Source organism: Portunus trituberculatus, chromosome 36 (genome assembly GCF_017591435.1).
Source record: "Portunus trituberculatus isolate SZX2019 chromosome 36, ASM1759143v1, whole genome shotgun sequence".
Taxonomy (NCBI): Eukaryota; Metazoa; Arthropoda; class Malacostraca; order Decapoda; family Portunidae; genus Portunus; species Portunus trituberculatus.
Genome location: NC_059290.1, coordinates 7,809,094 through 7,826,593, shown reverse-complemented (window position 1 = coordinate 7,826,593; position 17,500 = coordinate 7,809,094). Strand labels below are relative to the sequence as shown.

Sequence of the window (17,500 nt, the reverse complement as noted above, 5' to 3'; positions counted from 1 at the left end):
GAGAAAGATAAAAAAAAAAAAATTGAGGAGGAAGAGGAGGAAGAAAGAAAAAGAGAACACAAAGGAATAGATGTCAGAGTTTGTAGGACGCAGTGTGTTTGGGTGTGACTGTAATACGAGGAAATATGTCAAGAGTGTTTAGTGAATGAAGGAAAGTTGTGTTAAACTATCAGGGCTTTCAGATAGGCTGTCTCCTTTAGCCCGGAGATTCCCGTGAAAGGCCCACATGGTACAGGAAATAAATAGCAGTTTAATTAAGTGTTTGAATGGAAGATAAAGTTCCTGTTTTCTTTTCTCTTCACTTTATCCATTTCTGTATTGCTTTCAATATTACCAACACGAAAAGTATAATCAAAGGGTTAAAGTCAGGAATCTTGTCAATATATGCCCAAAATCACATCAAACAGTCTTCTCTCTTTACTTTATTTATACAAACTGAGCTTTTTTTCAATATTACCGGTACATAAAAGGTTAATAAGTCTAGGATCTTGTTGAAACATGCACAGAAACATTAAAAAGTCATTCTTAAATAGACAATACGTAGTTAATTTTTTCTTCTCTATCTACTTTCAATGTTACTGATACAAAAAGAGCAATTAAATGGTTGAGACGTCTAAACCAGTCATTCCCAGAGTGTTCGGGTCGATGGGACCATCCAAGGGTCGATGAATATCCAGGAAGTCGAAAGGAGGTCGATGAATAAACAGGGGGACGGTGAATATTAATTACTGCTGGGTCGAGGGACCACTGAAGCTTCCATCTCGAAATTCTACAATCTAGATTATAATTTGATTACAATAAACCAGGCTCTTTTTCTCGTCGGAGTGGCGAATACCAGTGTTTTATTTTGTACTTTTCCCCATCCCCTCCATCATTAATGTAAAAAGCTACTACTGCTGCTGCTGCTACTACTACTACTACTACTACTACTACTACTACTACTACTACTACTGCTGCTGCTACTACAACTGCTACTACCACTACTACTACTATTACTACTGCTATTGCTATACTACTACTACTACTACTACTACTACTACTACTACTACTACTACTACTACTACTACTATTGCTGCACATGGTTTTTGCCATCAAAATTATTTCCTCGAAGTAAAAACAGGGGATCGATGGAAATTTTGAAACTTTATGGCGGGATCGACGAGTTACAAAATTTGAGAACCCCTCGTCTAGATTCTTGTCAAAATAATCACAGAATCACAGAAAATAAAATGTAAAAAAATCATCCTTGAAATCTTTAACGCCTTCAGTACTGGGATGCATTATCTACTTTGAGTTTGGGTGTGATTAGACGATTTCATTCACGTTAGGGAGCGTTTATGGGGGTCAGAAGATTAATGGCAAGAGTCTTCACTGTTTTAATCCCCTACATAAGTTTCTGAAGCTGCATAAAATCACCAAATAGAAAGCAAAATAATCATGAAAGCGTGTCACAGTACAGAAGGGTTTAATAACTTCCATCAGCCTGTTCAAAGTAGCCAAGACGAGACCAATAAAAGCAGTGAAGGTTCAAAGGCAAGGTTCAATTAAGAGGGGCTGAAGACACCTTGCCTTGTCTTCCTGTCTTCCAACACCTGCTGCCAAATTTCTTCACTATTGAGAGAGGCCACCTTACTTTTCTTCCTTTTATCTCCTTCCTTCCTCCACGTCTTTTCTTCTTCCTCCCCTTTCTCCTCCTTAACATTTTCTCTCTAAGATAAAATTTCTCCATGCCTCTTTCTCTTCTTTCAGTTTACGGACAGGTTCTTCTTCTTCTTCTCCTTCTCCTCCTCCTCCTCTTCCTCCTCCTCCTCCTCTTCCTCTTCCTTCCTTCTTTCTCTCCTTGAATATTTTTTTCCGTTTTTCTTAAATTCATAGTTTTCCTTCTTTTTTTCTTCTTTTTTTCACTGTTTATGAGTTTCAGATCTCTCTCTCTCTCTCTCTCTCTCTCTCTCTCTCTCTCTCTCCTTTGTTATCATTCCTCCGTGTATCTTTCGCATCTCTCCGTCTCTAAATTTACTCCACCTCTTCTTCCTCCTCCTCTTTCTCCTCCTCCTCCTCCTCCAGCACCTCTTCTTCCTCCTACTTCTTTTTGTACATCACCTATATTTCCTCCTCCTCTTCCTCTTCCTCTTTCTCCTCCTCTTCCTTTTCCAAGTCTTCTTTCGTATCGTTCTGTCTCTTAATTTACTCCTGGTTCTTCCTCCTCCTCCTTCTTTAAACGCATTATTTATATCTCCTCCTCCTCCTCCTCCTCCTCCTCCACGTCTTCTTTCGTATCTCTCTGTCTCTTAATTTACTCCTCGTCTTCCTCCTCCTTCCGCATCCCCCATAACTCCTCCTCCTCCTCCTCCTCCTCCTCCTCCTCCTCTTCCAAATCTTCCTTCATCACTTATTTTTCCTTCCTTCCTTCCTTCCATCCTTTGGCGCCAGAGAGGTTCCTTCGCCCACGCAGACATCCTTTATACCTCCTTCCCTCCATCCTCCTCTCCTCCCTCTCTCCCTCCTTCTCTCCCTCTCCTTATTTATTACCCTCTACCTTTCCTTCAAGATTTATCACCTTCTCTCTCTTCTCCTAATGTCTTTATCTTGCCCTTGTTTATCTTTGTGTGTGTTCGTTTGTGTGTGACTTGTTTGTGTTCTCTACTGTTTGTTTGTCTGTCTGTTTGTTTGCTTGTGTGTGTGTGTGTCTGTGTATTTGTTGTTTGTCTGTCTGTATCTGTTCATCTGTTTAATTAGACTGTCTGGGTGATAAGGTGTCTGTCTGTCTGTCTGTATTTCTGTCTGTTTGTTTATCTGTCTCTCTGTTTGTCTGTCTTTCTAATTATCTGTATTTTTGTCTATCTCTCGGTCTATCTGTATTTCTGTCTGTCTGTCTATATGACTGTCTTTAAGGCTGTCTAACTGCTCATCTGTCTATTTACATGCCTGTCTGTCAGTCTGTCTGTCTGTCTAACTCAATGCCTGGACGCATGAATAGATAGATGAATGATTACCTGCCTGTCTGTCTGTCTGTCTGCCTCTGTCTGTTTGTCTATCTGTATATCTACCTGCCTGCCTGTCTGTCAGTCTGCCGTCTGTCTACCTCTCTGTCTGTATGTCTACTTGCCTGCCTGCTTGTCTGTCTGTCAGTCTGTCTGTCTGTCTAAGTAAATGAATGACAGATTGAATTCATGAATAAAGACATGAATGATACTCTCTCTCTCTCTCTCTCTCTCTCTCTCTCTCTCTCTCATCAACAGCATAATCTCCCAAACAGCTCTCCCTTCTTCCGCAGCTGCCTCTCCCCTCCTCCCTCTCCCTCTCCCTCTCTATCCCTATCCCTCTCCCTCTCTCTCTCTCTCCTCTTACCTCCTCTTATCTGCTCTAATTCCTCCTCTCTCCTCCACGCCCCTCTCCCCCCCCCCGTCACTCACTGCTGTCGATGTCTGTTATTGAGGGCGCCGGGTGCTGGAGGACGTCCCCCCCTCTCTCTCTCTCTCTCTCTCTCTCTCTCTCTCTCTCTCTCCTTCACTCACTTCTCAAAGGTTCATGAAAGAAAATGGATAGACACTCGTTCTCCATTTTCTTTATTTCATTTTCCTTTCTTTTTTCTCTTTTTATCTTTTATTCTTTTTGATTTGTTTGTTTTTTTCTTTTTTCCACATTCTCTCTCTCTCTCTCTCTCTCTCTCTCTCTCTCTCTCTCTCTCTCTCTTAAGGAAAACGGGAAGGTGGGAGAGGAAAGGAAGTTCTGAGAGAGAGAGAGAGAGAGAGAGAGAGAGAGAGAGAGAGAGAGAGAGAGAGAGAGAGAGAGAGAAACACTACACTGCTAATTAGAGTTTTAATCAGCTCAGGAGAATGGGAAAACATGAAGGAGAGAAGCACGTAAAGAAAACGGATATTGATGCATAGAAAATGGATTCCGGGCACTGTGCTCAATAACAAGTAAATAAATAAATGGACAACAACAACAACAATAATAATAATAATAATAATAATAATGATAATAATAATAATAATAATGAATTCAATAGATGGATTATATTTTTATTTTTTTACTGATATTTTTAAACCCTATTTTTTTTACATCCTTATTTGAAATGCCTCAGTTTTGTATCTCAATCTTTAATTTCGAAAACCTCTCTCTATCTCTATTTTTTTTCTATTTTCTATCTCTATTTGCGAATCTCCTCAGCTATTTAATTTTTCTTCAAGTTTATAAAAGTCTTTCCCTTTCTATTTCTTACCTCTATTTTGAAAACCTCTTATTTCTTCCCCTCTCTTCTCACATCTTCTATTTTTATCCTTGTTTTGAAACCTTCCGACTTCCTTACCTCTCTTCTTTCTCCTATCTATTTACAATTATGACTTTCTTTTTCATCTGCATTCTGAAAACCTCTTAATTTCTTCTCTCTTCTCTAACACAACCTATTTTTAACTACTTTCAAAGCTTCTATTTTTTTTCCTCTCTCCTCTTTCCCTTTTTTTTTATATTTCCACTTGTATTTAGAAAGCCTTTAATTATTTTTCCTCTCTTATCTTTCTTTTTTCTTTCTATCTTCCCTTGTATTTAGAAAGCCTGAGATTACTTTCCTCTTTTTCTTCTCTTTTTCAACTTTTACTTGTATTTAGAAAGCCTTTGATTACATGTCCTATCTTACCTTTCTTTTTTTCCTTCTATTTCCTTTGTATTTAGAACGCCTGTCATTGCTTTTCTCTCTTCTCTTTCCTTTTTTCTACTTTCACGTGTATTTAGAAAGTCTGTGATTACTTTTCCTCTCTTTTCTTCTATTTTTCCACTCCAACTTGTATTTAGAAAGCTCGTGATTACTTTCCCTCTCTCTTCTTTCCTTTTTCTCTACTTTTTACTCACTCTCCCTTCTCTAACGTCCTCCCATCCGCTTTTTTCTTTTTATAATTTGGAAACCCCTTTATTTCTTTGAGGTTCCGCTAATCTGCCTCGTTTTCTCTGACCATGCGAGGGACAGTAAGGGTTCCAGGGGCCTTTCGGGACGCCAGGAGGCCCAAGTGAGGCTGGCTGTGGAATTATTCAGGTGGTGAATTCCAATTAAAGGTGAGACGAGCGCCACTCAGGTAAAGGAAGCAGGGAAGGTGACACGAGCTAGGTACAATATTCCATCTCTCTCTCTCTCTCTCTCTCTCTCTTTAAAGATTGTTATTTCTGTCTTTCCTTGTTCTTTTTCATTATCCTTTTCTTTCTTCTTCTTGTTGTTCTTCTTGTTCGTGTTCTTGTTCTTCTTTTTGTTCTTCATCTTCTTCATTTTCTTCTTCTTCTTCTTCATTTTTCCTTCTTCTTCTTCTTCTCATTCTTCTTATTTTTCATTTTTCATTTTTTCCATCTTTCATCTCATTTTTTTTTAGTGACATAATTGACTTTTATGGCATTGTTTCTCTCTCTCTCTCTCTCTCTCTCTCTCTCTCTACGTTGCCTCAAATATATTCATTATCTTCATTCCATTAAGTCATTTTACCATATTTTAAGTCGAATTATTTTATGCTGAGAGAGAGAGAGAGAGAGAGAGAGAATAAAAAGTGTGTGTGTGTGTGTGTGTGTGTGTGTGTGTGTGTGTGTGTGTGTGTGTGTGTGTGTGTGTGTGTGTGTGTGTGTGTGTGTGTGTGTGTGTGTGTGTGTGTGACGGAGAGGAGGGAGTTTGTGAAGGCGAGGAAAACAGCTGGAGGGAGAGAGGAGGAAAGAGAGGAAAGAAGGGAAGAAAGATAAAAGGAAGGAAAGGAAAAAAATAAGAAAAGAAATGAAAGAGAAGAGAAAAAAAACATGGTGGAAGGAACTGGAGAAGAAAGGAGGAAGAAGGAAGGGGAAAGAGGGAGAAGAAGAAGGAAAGAAAGAGAGGAAGGAGGGAAGAGAAATGGACGGAGAGAATATAAAGGAGATAAGGAAGAGAGGAAGGACGATAATAAAGGAAAGAAATGATAACAGAAGGGAAACGACAAGAAAAGGAGAATGAGAAGAAAAACACTAAAGGAAAGAGGAAAAAGAGGATGAAGAGGAAACTGAGATAAAAGGGAAAGGACAAGAAAAGGAGAATAAAAGGAAGGATAACAACTTGAAGGAGAATAAAGAGGATGAAGAGGAAAATGAAGAGAATAAAGAGAAAGAGGAAAGGAAAACATTATCAAGAGGAAAAAAATGTGAAGAGGAAAAGAAAAAGATCAAAAGAAGAAAAGAAAATACGACCAAGGTGAAAGAGAGGGTGAAGAAAACAAAGATTAGAGAGAGAGAGAGAGAGAGAGAGAGAGAGAGAGAGAGAGAGAGAGAGAGAGAGAGAGAGAGAGAGAGAAATAAAAACACTAAAAATATATAAAATTCTCATCACATTTAAAACTCACAAAAATCAAACAAACAAACCACATGACCTCAAATTTGACCTGATGACCTAACATGACCACGTGACCTTATCCACCTCCATCCACCACGCCTGCGCACACCCACACCCACGGAGGTCAGCTGGAGGTTATGAATGGAAGTGTGACCTGCCTGACCTTCCCTCTCAATACTTGCAACAGTCACAGGTCAAAGAGTTTAGCAGTGACCTCGTGACCTTTCGTGACCCAAGCGAGGTCAAAGTTTATTTAAGTTTTTCTTTAATACTTTGAAATATTTTAGTTTTTCTGCTTCCGTTTTTTTTTTATCACGGTGAAAGGAGAGAGAGAGAGAGAGAGAGAGAGAGAGAGAGAGAGAGAGAGAGAGAGAGAGAGAGAGAGAGTATTGACAAGTTCCTACGTAAATTCCTGTGTGTGTGTGTGTGTGTGTGTGTGTGTGTGTGTGTCCATCAGTCAGATTACACGTCCCAATCAGCGTGAAGCTTCGCCAACCTCGTCCTCTGATTGGGTAATGAACGTGACTCGACATGATGCGATGATGATGGTGGTGGTGGTGGTGGTCCATATGATGATTATTAATATAAAGATAATGCAGAGTTTCTTTTATATTTTATCTCTCTCTCTCTCTCTCTCTCTCTCTCTCTCTCTCTCTCTCTACAAGTTCTCTCACATTAATGCAAATTACACCAAACTTTCAGAAAACAGTGGCCAGTTGGTGTGTTTATTCACTGCTATATTTTGGCTAATTACATAATTATTCACAACAATAATAATAATAATAATAATAATAATAATAATAATAATAATAATAATATATTATTATTATTATTATTATTATTATTATTCAGACCTGCTTCATTATTTCCTAAGTAGTATTTTGTTCGTCTGTATGCATGAATGAACATCTCAGTAGTAGTAGTAGTAGTAGTAGTAGTAGTAGTAGTAGTAGTAGTAGTAGTAGTAGTAGTAGTAGTAGCAGCAGCAGCAGCAGCAACAACAACAACAACAACAACAACAACAACAACAACAACAACAACAACAACAACAATAATAATAATAATAATGGTACAGTGGAACCATGCGTGCTTTGGGGTCCGAGGGGTCTCTAAGCGCATGGGTTTGAATCCTGTCCACGGTCCGAGTGTAGGTTGGGCTTCCTCACTCGGGGCAACGGTTTCCTAGCGGGTGGGCTTTGAGATAGGAGGTACCACAAAAAAGTATCCCCTTTAGCCTAGAAATTCCCGTGAAAAGCCCACATGGTATAAAAATAAATAAATAAATAAAAAGTAATAACAATAATCTCGTTTTCTTCACATTACGACACTAGACAACACATTCAATAAGTCAGGTTAGGTTAGGTTAGGTTAGGTCAGGTTAGATAAGATTAGATTAGGTCAGGTTAGGTTAGATTAGATTAGGTTAGGTTAGGTTAGATTAGGTTAGGTTAGGTTAGGTTTGGTTTGGTTTGGATTGGGTTGGGTTGGGTTGGGTTGGGTTAGGTTAGGTTAGGTTAGGTTTGGTTTGGTTTGGATTGGGTTGGGTTAGGATAGGTTATGACACCGAGTTCTCATTATTCATCATAGGTAAGACTCATTCACTCACTCACGCTCACCCAAACAAGGAAACAAGCTCCAGGTGTTAATTGATTAGTGTGAGAAAAGAATTTGTTACGTTTTTCCTTATTTTTCTCATTTTTTTCATATTTTCTTATTTTTCTTTGGAGTGTCGGATTAAAACACACAATTGCCATCTTAAAACTTATAATCTTGGGAAACTTGGTGGAAAAGTTAGAAATGTACGTCTCTCTCTCTCTCTCTCTCTCTCTCTCTCTCTCTCTCTCAAACTAACTTTTCTTTTTTCCTTCCTTTCTTTCTTAACATTTTTTGGTTTCCTAACTGTCCTTCACTTTCATTCTCTATCCCTCTTTCCTTCTTCTCATCTTCTTCTCATCTATCTTCTCTTATTTTCTCCATTCTCCTTCTCTTCCCTTCTCCTTTTATCACTTTCCTCCCCTTTATTATTTATTTCAATCTGTTTCAATCCACTATTCTCTTTCCCTCTTCTTTATCTCCCATTCCTTCTTTATTTATCTTCCTCTTCTGTCCTTTTCACTTCTCTCTTTCTCTTCTACTCTTTGTTTTTCTTAATTTCTTTCCTTTTTTCCACGTCTTTTTTTTCCATTTTCTTTTCGTTTTGTAGGTATCTTGGCACCTGTCTGAGAATGGAAACAAAAACTCTCTCTCTCTCTCTCTCTCTCTCTCTCTCTCTCTCTCTCTCTCTCTCTCTCTCTCTGATATGTGGTGTATTTCTATTCCTTTGTCCTGTCAGTCTCTTTTTTTTCTTCTTTTTTTTTTTTTTTTCTTCTTCGTCTTCCCCGCGTCGTGAAATTAAATTGCTCGTTGGAAAGTGGGAAGATGCATCCGTTTTCTGTGCATTGTTTCCTTTGGCGTCTCGTTTTCTTTCCTCTATTGTGATTTTATTTTAAAGGGAGGTCTAAAGTATTTTATTTTTCTCATTCACTCTCTTTCGAAATACGGAGATGAATTGTTATGATATTCTCTCTCTCTCTCTCTCTCTCTCTCTCTCTCTCATATATATGCTAGTTTAATTCTAAATTCAAAAAAGTATCCTAATACATATTAAGCTAATGAGAGAGAGAGAGAGAGAGAGAGAGAGAGAGAGAGAGAGAGAGAGAGAGATTAGAAACCCTTGTAAATAAACTAAAAAGAAAACGGGAAAACACAAACACATACATACAGAAAATAAATAACAACAATAAAATAACAATAACAATAACAATAATAATAATAATAATAATAATAAAGAAAGAAAAGAAAAGAAAAAGAAAAGAAAAAAGAAAAGAAAAAAAACTGTAGCATTGGGCAGTGAGCAGCAGAAGAGCAAGGCCAGACTGAGCCCAAGGGAACAAGAGACCATCCATAATTCAGCCCAAAACCCTTGCCCAAATAGCCCAACTGCTCCAAATCTAGCCCAACTCAGACGCACTTTTTTCCATCCTATTTCAATCCCTCTCCGCCTCTTGCCTCGGGACTCACCTCGCTCATATTGCAATGCCACGCGACGCCACGGCCCGCCCGCTGGAAAATTGATACGTAATGGAAGGGAAAAGAGGAATATTGAGGCATTATTTGGGGAGTTTTGTTGCAGGAAACTTAAAATTGATAGGATTGAGGAAAGGAGGAAATTGTGAAGGATATTCATGTGTTATTCATATTGATGTATAATGGAATAGAAAGGAGGGATATTACGACATTATTTGTTACATTGGCAAAGGAAAGATGGAGTTTTTGTGACAGGAGGCTTAGAATTGTTGATAAGATTGAAGGAAATAGAAAATTGTGAGGATATTGATGTGCTATTTATATCATAACTCGAGGCTGATGTATAAAGGGAAGGAAAAGAGGAAAATTGAGGCATTATTTGGGGAGTTTTTGTTGCAGGAAACTTAAAATTGATAGGACTGAGGAAAGTAGGAAATGGTGAAGGATATTCATGTGTTACCTTTTGAGTCAATATTGATATGTAATGGAAGGAAAAGACAAATATTGAGCCATTATTTGTTAGATTGGTAAAGGAAAGATGGAGTTTTTGTGACACGAGACTTAAAATCGTTGACAGAATTGTGAGAAATAGAAAATGATGAAAGATATTGATATGTTATTTATATTTTCTCTGGATATTGATGTATAATGGACAGGAAAAGAGAAATATTGAGACATTATTTGTTAGACTGGTAGAGGAAAGATTGAGATTTTTTTTAAGAGGAAACAAAAAAAAATAAGAAAAAGAACGAAATATATTGATGTTTTATTTCCTTCTTAGCTGAATATTAATGAGTAATGGATAAGGAAACAGGGATACTGGGGCACTATTTGTTAGACTGGTAGAAAAAAGGTGTAGTTTTTGTAACAGAAAACTTTAGATTGTTGATAGGATAAGAAAAATAGAAAATAGTTAAAGATATTGATGTTCTATTTATTTCCTTAGTTGGAGAGGAAAGTAAGAATAATGCGGCTTTATTGTTAGTTGGGGAGAAAAAGCTGCAGTTTTTGTAATAGGAAACTTAGAATTGTTGATGTGTTAAGAGAAAAACAAAAAATAGTGAAAGATATTAAAGCTCTATTTATCTTTTCAACTGGAAGGAAAGCAGAAATATTTGTTAGATTGGTACAGGAAAAAATTGATATTGTAGATAGGACATGGGAAAATAGAAGATTGTAAAAGATATTGAGTGTTTTATTCATTTTTCTAATTGAAAGGAAAGTAGAAATATTGCGGCATTATTTGTTAGATTGGTACAGTAAATATTGAAATTGTTGATAAGACACGGGAAAAATTGAAGATTGTAAAAGTTATTGATGTTTTATTTATCTTATTTATTTTTTTATTGAAAGGGAAAGTAGAAATATTGCGGCATTATTTGTTAGTGTGCGCAAGAAAAAGCTAGAATTTTGTAACAGATAACTTAGAATTGTTGATGTGATAAGGAAACAAAAAATAGAAAGAAGTGAAGGATATTGGTGTTTTATTTGTCTTTTTAACTGGACGGGAAAACAGAAATATTGGGGCATTGTTATATTGGTACAATAAAAATTAAAATTGTTGATAGGACGTAGAAAAATAGAAGATTGTAAAAGATAATGAGTGTTGTATTTACTTTTTTTTTTTTAATTGAAATGGAAAGCAGAAATATTGAGGCATTATCTGTTAGGGTGAGCAAGAAAAAGTTAGAATTTTGTAATAGGAAACTTAGAATTGTTGAAATGCTGAGGAAAAAAAAAAGAAAACTGTAAAATATATTGATGTTAAATTTATTTCTTAACAGGATCATTGATGTAAATTTGAAGGAAAACCATTGAAGTGTATTACGGAAAGGAAAAGGAGTAATTTGTGAAAGGAAACTTAGAATTGTTGAAATATGAAGAAGGAAAAATAAGAAAAATATAAAAGAAAAGATTATATTTATTTCTTTACTTGTTTTGTAAGGGAAATTTACCATAAGTCAGTAAGTGCTGGAAGGAAAAACCCGAGATATTTCCACATGTAACTTATGGAAAACTAAACCACTTATTCAACTCGAGAAAAAGGAAAACTGGAACGTAAAAAAAAAAAGTAAAGTTTAAAAAGGAAAAAAAAAGTGTATTCCCATTTCAAAGCAAGAGAATGGAAAAAAAAAAAAAACGTGAGGGAGACACATCACGCCATCAAGATACAGAAAAATACATAATACATAAAAAACAGAGAATTAATGAATTGTAAAGAAAACGAGGCTGAATTTCAATGTAGCCTGAAATTACCACTTGAGAGAGAGAGAGAGAGAGAGAGAGAGAGAGAGAGAGAGAGAGAGAGAGAGCCGGGAATAAATCGTTGTTTACACTGGCCAAGCGGAGACAACACCATGTGGCCAGCTCTCCCAAGGCCTGAGAGAGAGAGAGAGAGAGAGAGAGAGAGAGAGAGAGAGAGAGAGAGAGATTCTACATATGTGACACGTTGAATTTCATTATGTCAGTCATATTAGTGGTCGTTTGCATAATTACACACACACACACACACACACACACACACACACACACACACACACACACACACACCAACTCTGAGTGTGGTTTGTGGAGGTCTGGTGGGTGGGGGAGGGGTTAGCGAGACACTGCTACGTAATGGTGTGTCTAATTTCCTAATGGAGTAATAAGGTCCTTGTCAACTAGGAATCGATGAAAATGAATAAGTAAATAAACAAGAAACTAAACACACACACACACACACACACACACACACACACACACACACACACACACACACCACCACCACCACTCCACCTACTACCAACAACAACAACAAAAGTAACTCAAAACAATAATCCAAGCCACATTTTCTATTACAAGTTATTTCCCAACTCGAAAAAGAACAAACATCCAAATGAGCCATAAAAAAAAAATAGAAAAAAGAAAAGGAGAGAGAGAAAAAAAAAACTTGTAACAGGCAGGAACTCCCCACAGCCTGTTTTCTTTTTGGCGGGAAAGAAAATGTTTAAGGTTCCCCAACGAGGTCTGTCCAATTTACTGTCCAAAGATTGATGGGAAAAGTTAGGAATGGCAATGAAACCTTCTACTTGTGAATCTGCCTGTCTTCATGTCCCCTTCCTCCTCTTCTTTCTGTTGCTCTTCGCTTTCTAGTTCAACTTTTTCTTCTTCTCTTCTTCCTGTTCTTTTCTTTATTTCTTTGTTTTACTTGGCTATTTATATTCATCTTCCTTCTCCTCCTACTCTTCTTCGTTTTCTCTTGGTTTTCTTTGTTTCCATTAATTCTTTTCCTACTCCTCTTACTCTTTATTTCTTGTTCTTTTGGTCTTCCTTTCATTCCTCTTCCTCCTCCTCCTCTTCCTCTTTTTATGATCATCTATATTATCTTCCTTTTTTTTACATTCCACATTACAATTTCTCTTTTCCTTCCGTCTTCCATTCAGTACGTCCTTTTCTTCCTTCCTTCCTTCCTTCCTCTTCTTCCTCCTCCTCCTCCTCCTCCTCCTCTTCCACACTTATTCCTACTTTTATTACTACTCCATTTATCAGTTCCTTCCCTCTCTTCCTTCCAATCCATTAATATTTCCTTCCTTCCTTCCTTCCTTCCTTCCTTCCTTCCTTCCTTCTCCTCCTCCTCCTGAAAAAGAAAATCTACTTGAGAAAAACATTGATCTGAAGACGAAAAGGGGAAAAAACATCACCTGGTAACCTGTTTCCTTCCTCCTCTCTCTCTCTCTCTCTCTCTCTCTCTCTCTCTCTCTCTCTCTCTTTGATCACTAGCAGTCCTCATTTGGTTTTGTTATTGATTTTGGTGTCATTATTGTTGTTGTTGTTGTTTAGTGTGGTGGTGACTGTGTTTGTTTGTATTGTTCTTCTTGATTTGACAACTGTTTATTAAGAAGAAGAAGAAGAAGAAGAAGAGGAGGAGGAGGAGGAGGAGGAGTAAAATGTAGTAGTAGTAGTAGTAGTAGTAGTAGTAGTAGTAGTAGTAGTAGTAGTAGTAGTAGTAGTAGCAGACAAGATGGAGGAGGAGGAGGAGGAGGAGGAGGAGGAGGAGGAGGAGGAGGAGGAGGAGGAGGAGCGGTGTCGAGAGGAGAAAAAGAAGATTGAATTATATTACAACTGTATCTCCTCCTTCTTCTTCCTTCTACTACTACTACTACTACTACTACTACTACTACTACTACTACTACTACTACTACTACTATTACCACCGCCACCCTCGCGCGAACCTCATGACCTCTCTCTTTCTCTCTCTCCCCTCACACGCTCCCATTCTCTTTTTCCCCTCAGTCCATACATTCCCCTCTGTCTAGACGTGTTTAGGCCTCTCTCTCTCTCTCTCTCTCTCTCTCTCTCTCTCTCTCTCTCTCTCTCTCTCCAATGGTTGAGTGAAGAGAGAGAGAGAGAGAGAGAGAGAGAGAGAGAGAGAGAGAGAGAGAGAGAGAGAGAGAGAGAGAGAGAGAGAGAGTCAATGAGGCATGTTTGAGGGTTTGAAGGAAGAGACGAGACAGTAAAGAGGGGAAGAGGCGGCGGCGGCGAAGGAGGAGGAGGAGGAGGAGGAGGAGGAGGAGGAGGAGGAGGAGGAGGAGAGTAAATGGGACGTGAGGGTGAGATGAGAGACCAGGAGAAAGCAGGTGGAAAATAAGGAAATAAGAAGGAGGAAATAAGAAGGAGGAAGAGGAGGAGGAGGAGGAGGAGGAGGAGGAGGAGGAGGAGGAGGAGGAGAAACGGCAAAAATGTAAAAAGTATAAGAGATTGATAAAGAGAGAGAGAGAGAGAGAGAGAGAGAGAGAGAGAGAGAGAGAGAGAGAGCTATAGATTTTACCATTGTAGAGTCACTATGTATGGATAAAGGGATGAAAATGGAACTGCGCGCGCATAAACACACACACACACACACACACACACACACACACACACACACACACACACAGACAGAACGCAGTGTTACCAGAATAGCTTCGTGAAAATCACCCCTCTCTCTGTCTCATTTTCAAGCAATGTTGCCAGATCGCGTCGCCTCCCACCCTTCATTATTCATGCCGTCAGTGTTACCAGACCCTGAATCAACCTGACCCACAGTTGCCACACGCGTCTCGTCCCTCACATTTCAATACACGTGGATGTTTATTACCGTCTAATTGAGAAGAAAAAAAAGGACGTGGAAGAGAAGGAAGAGGAGAAAGATGGAATTTATGTTAATGGAAGTCCCTCCTCGTGTTTGTGTTTCCAGCTTCCTATAACTTGACTTCATTTAACCCCTTTTGTATCATGACGCGTTTCCATATTCATTCTGGTTACTATTTGGTGATTTGTTATAGCTTCAGAAACTTATATGCGGATTAAAATAGTGAAGACTGTCGCCACTAATCTTTTGACCTCCATAGACCCTTCGTAATGTCAATAAAATGGTCTAATAATACACAAATCTGAAGGTAAAAATGTGTTCCAGTATTGAAGGCGTTAAGAGGGAGGTTTCAAGACATTTATTCGTCTTTTGGTTAACCCTTTCGGATCTGTAAGGGGACTGGCGACTGAGTGGGGTTTTTTTTTATTCTTTGTTGGCCTTAGCCAGCTTCCCCCATCTTACATAAAAAAAGGATGTGTTAAAATCTGAGTGTTAATCCTTTCAGTACCGGGACGCATTTTTACGTGGCGTTTTGAATATGATTAGACAACTTTATATTAGCAAGTGTCTATGGAGCTCAGAAGATTAGTTACCAGAATCTGCACCATTTTAATCCCAACATAAGTATCTGAAGCTGTATCAAATCTCTGAATAGTAAGCAGAATAAACAAGACGTGTCATGTTTCTAAAGGGTGTTTAATGTGTTACCTCAGCGTGTTACTCAGTGTGTTATGGTGTTACTTGTTACATTAGTGTGACTTTGACTTGTTTTGCAATGGGATGGATATCTGTTTGGGTTGTTCATGAAATACGATGGAAAAATTGGTGTTTCCTTTAGAGAATACATATTTTCTAATGGAATTTCTATAACGTTGATGTGAATGGAGTGGAAATCTGTAATTCTTGTTTTTCTTGCTATTACTATTACTACTACCACTACTATTACTACTGCTGCTGCTACTACTACTACTACTACTATTATTTTTACCACTACTACTACTGCCTCTACCACCACCAGTAACACTATTACTACTACTAGTGCTACTACTGCTACTGCTACTACCACTTTCACTACTAATGCTACTACTTTTACCACTACTACTATTGCCTCTACTTCTAACACCACCACCACCACCACCATTACTACTACTACTACTACTACTACTACTACTACTACTACTACTACTACTACCACTACCACCACCACCACCACTACTACTACTACTACTACTACTACTACTATCCTACTAGTTGCAAATCCTTTCTTAGACCTTTCCAAATTTTTGCGTGTTTATTTTGCTCTTCTTTCTTGTTTGTTTGTTTGTTTCCAAAAGTTTGACAGTGTTGCCACGTAAGGAAAAACAAACACTCACGGAGCAGCAGTAAGTGTTGCCAGCAGGGGTAGTGAAGCATGTCTCACGTTTTGTTTGTTGTGACGCCACAGTTGGCAACACTGCTCGCCACTCACCTGAAAATAAATAAAAGAGAAAGGTGTAGGATTTTGAGAGAGAGAGAGAGAGAGAGAGAGAGAGAGAGAGAGAGAGAGAGAGAGAGAGAGAGAGAGAGAGAGCTACTGCACATGGACACTTCTCAGTACAACCAAAAATAGCAATCACACTCTCTCTCTCTCTCTCTCTCTTGCACGTGTTACTTCACCCACCACCACCACCACCACCACCACCTGTTCCCACCTGGACAGGTAATCAATACTTACTCAGGTGACCACTGAACCTGCCGTCCCTTTAACTCGCCAGGTAGAGAAATCAAACTCCCCTAAAATAAAGCTAAATTGGAAAAGAAATAGAGAAAGTAAAGCTGGAAAAGTAAGACAAGAAAATGAGACAAACTTTTTTTTACATGCCACGTGGATCAAAGTTCATATTGACGTGTATTATTTGGTTTACTTTCATTTTCTCTTTTTTTTTTTTCTCATCTTTCAAAATAAAATAAAAGCGAAAAAAAATGTCTCTTTCTAATTTCTATTCTTTTATTCTCCCATCATTTGTCATTCTATTCCTTTCCTTGTCTTTTTCCTTTGTTTCATATCTTCCACGGTGGAGAGAGAGAGAGAGAGAGAGAGAGAGAGAGAGAGAGAGAGAGAGAGAGAGAGAGAGAGAGAGACTGTGCAAGGACACGTAAAGAAAAATATTTGTACTGAGAAAATGGAGATTAGATTCATCGACTTATTGATTGAGAGAGAGAGAGAGAGAGAGAGAGAGAGAGAGAGAGAGCGCAATCTTATAGCCTTCCACAAACATAATTCTCTGTGTGTGTGTGTGTGTGTGTGTGAGAGAGAGAGAGAGAGTGTGTGTATTATTGTGAAGGTTTCTTAAGTTTCCTTTCTTGTTTACTTGTTATTTTTTTTCCGTCTCTCTCTCTCTCTCTCTCTCTCTCTCTCTCTCTCTCTCTCTCTCTCTCTCTCGCTCGCTCGCTGTGTCACGTATTGCAAACATGTCCGAAACTGCAAAAGAGAAAGACAAAGGAAAGAAAACAACTCAGTAAAAGGTTCACGAGTTAATTCAAACCGCGGCATGGAGTCGGATTGTGTCCAACTTACTGTTTCGAACCCAATTAAGACTTCGCTTTGAAACTCCGAGGCTTTGCGAGGTGAGGAGGAGTTGCAGGGATTTCTAGAAGGAAGGGAAGGAATCATGGCGGCTGTTCATGGTGGTGTTTGCGAACCTGAGTCAATTGTTTCGCCTCGTATCGCGGGAGTTGAGTCGCTTTGTTTGGAACGCTTCGGAGCTTCACAATGGGTTCCGAGCTTGTTTGGGTCACGCGTTATGAAACAATGGCTTATTTCGTGGTGTTTTTTTGTATTTATTTTGCATTTAATTTGTTTTATATTAGTTCTTTATATATTTACTTCTGCGTATCTTACTTTTCACTTCATCATTTGTGTTTCTGTGTATTTCTTCTCTTTTTTTTATCTCCATTCCAAATAAAGGAGATTCATTACCAACAACAACAACAACAACAACAACAACAAC

The 17,500-nt window shown here is 38.3% G+C and overlaps 1 protein-coding gene across 11 annotated transcripts in view; it reads right to left on the bottom strand.

The window, feature by feature from the left end:
* The window catches only part of LOC123513597 (serine/arginine repetitive matrix protein 1-like), a 103,952-nt gene that overhangs the window by 44,572 nt on the left and 41,880 nt on the right, over positions 1 to 17,500 (bottom strand). For 2 of the 11 annotated variants that reach the window (XR_006677400.1, XR_006677402.1), the window contains exons 4-5: positions 15,884 to 15,978; positions 12,954 to 13,010 (exon numbers count right to left, since the gene is read on the bottom strand). The exons of 8 other annotated variants lie outside the window; for them this stretch is intronic. The gene's annotated coding sequence lies outside the window, so the exon portion shown is untranslated. Of the gene's footprint in view, positions 1 to 12,953; positions 13,017 to 15,883; positions 15,979 to 17,500 lie in introns of those variants that run through there. One more of the 11 variants, XR_006677401.1, reaches the window with a different exon arrangement.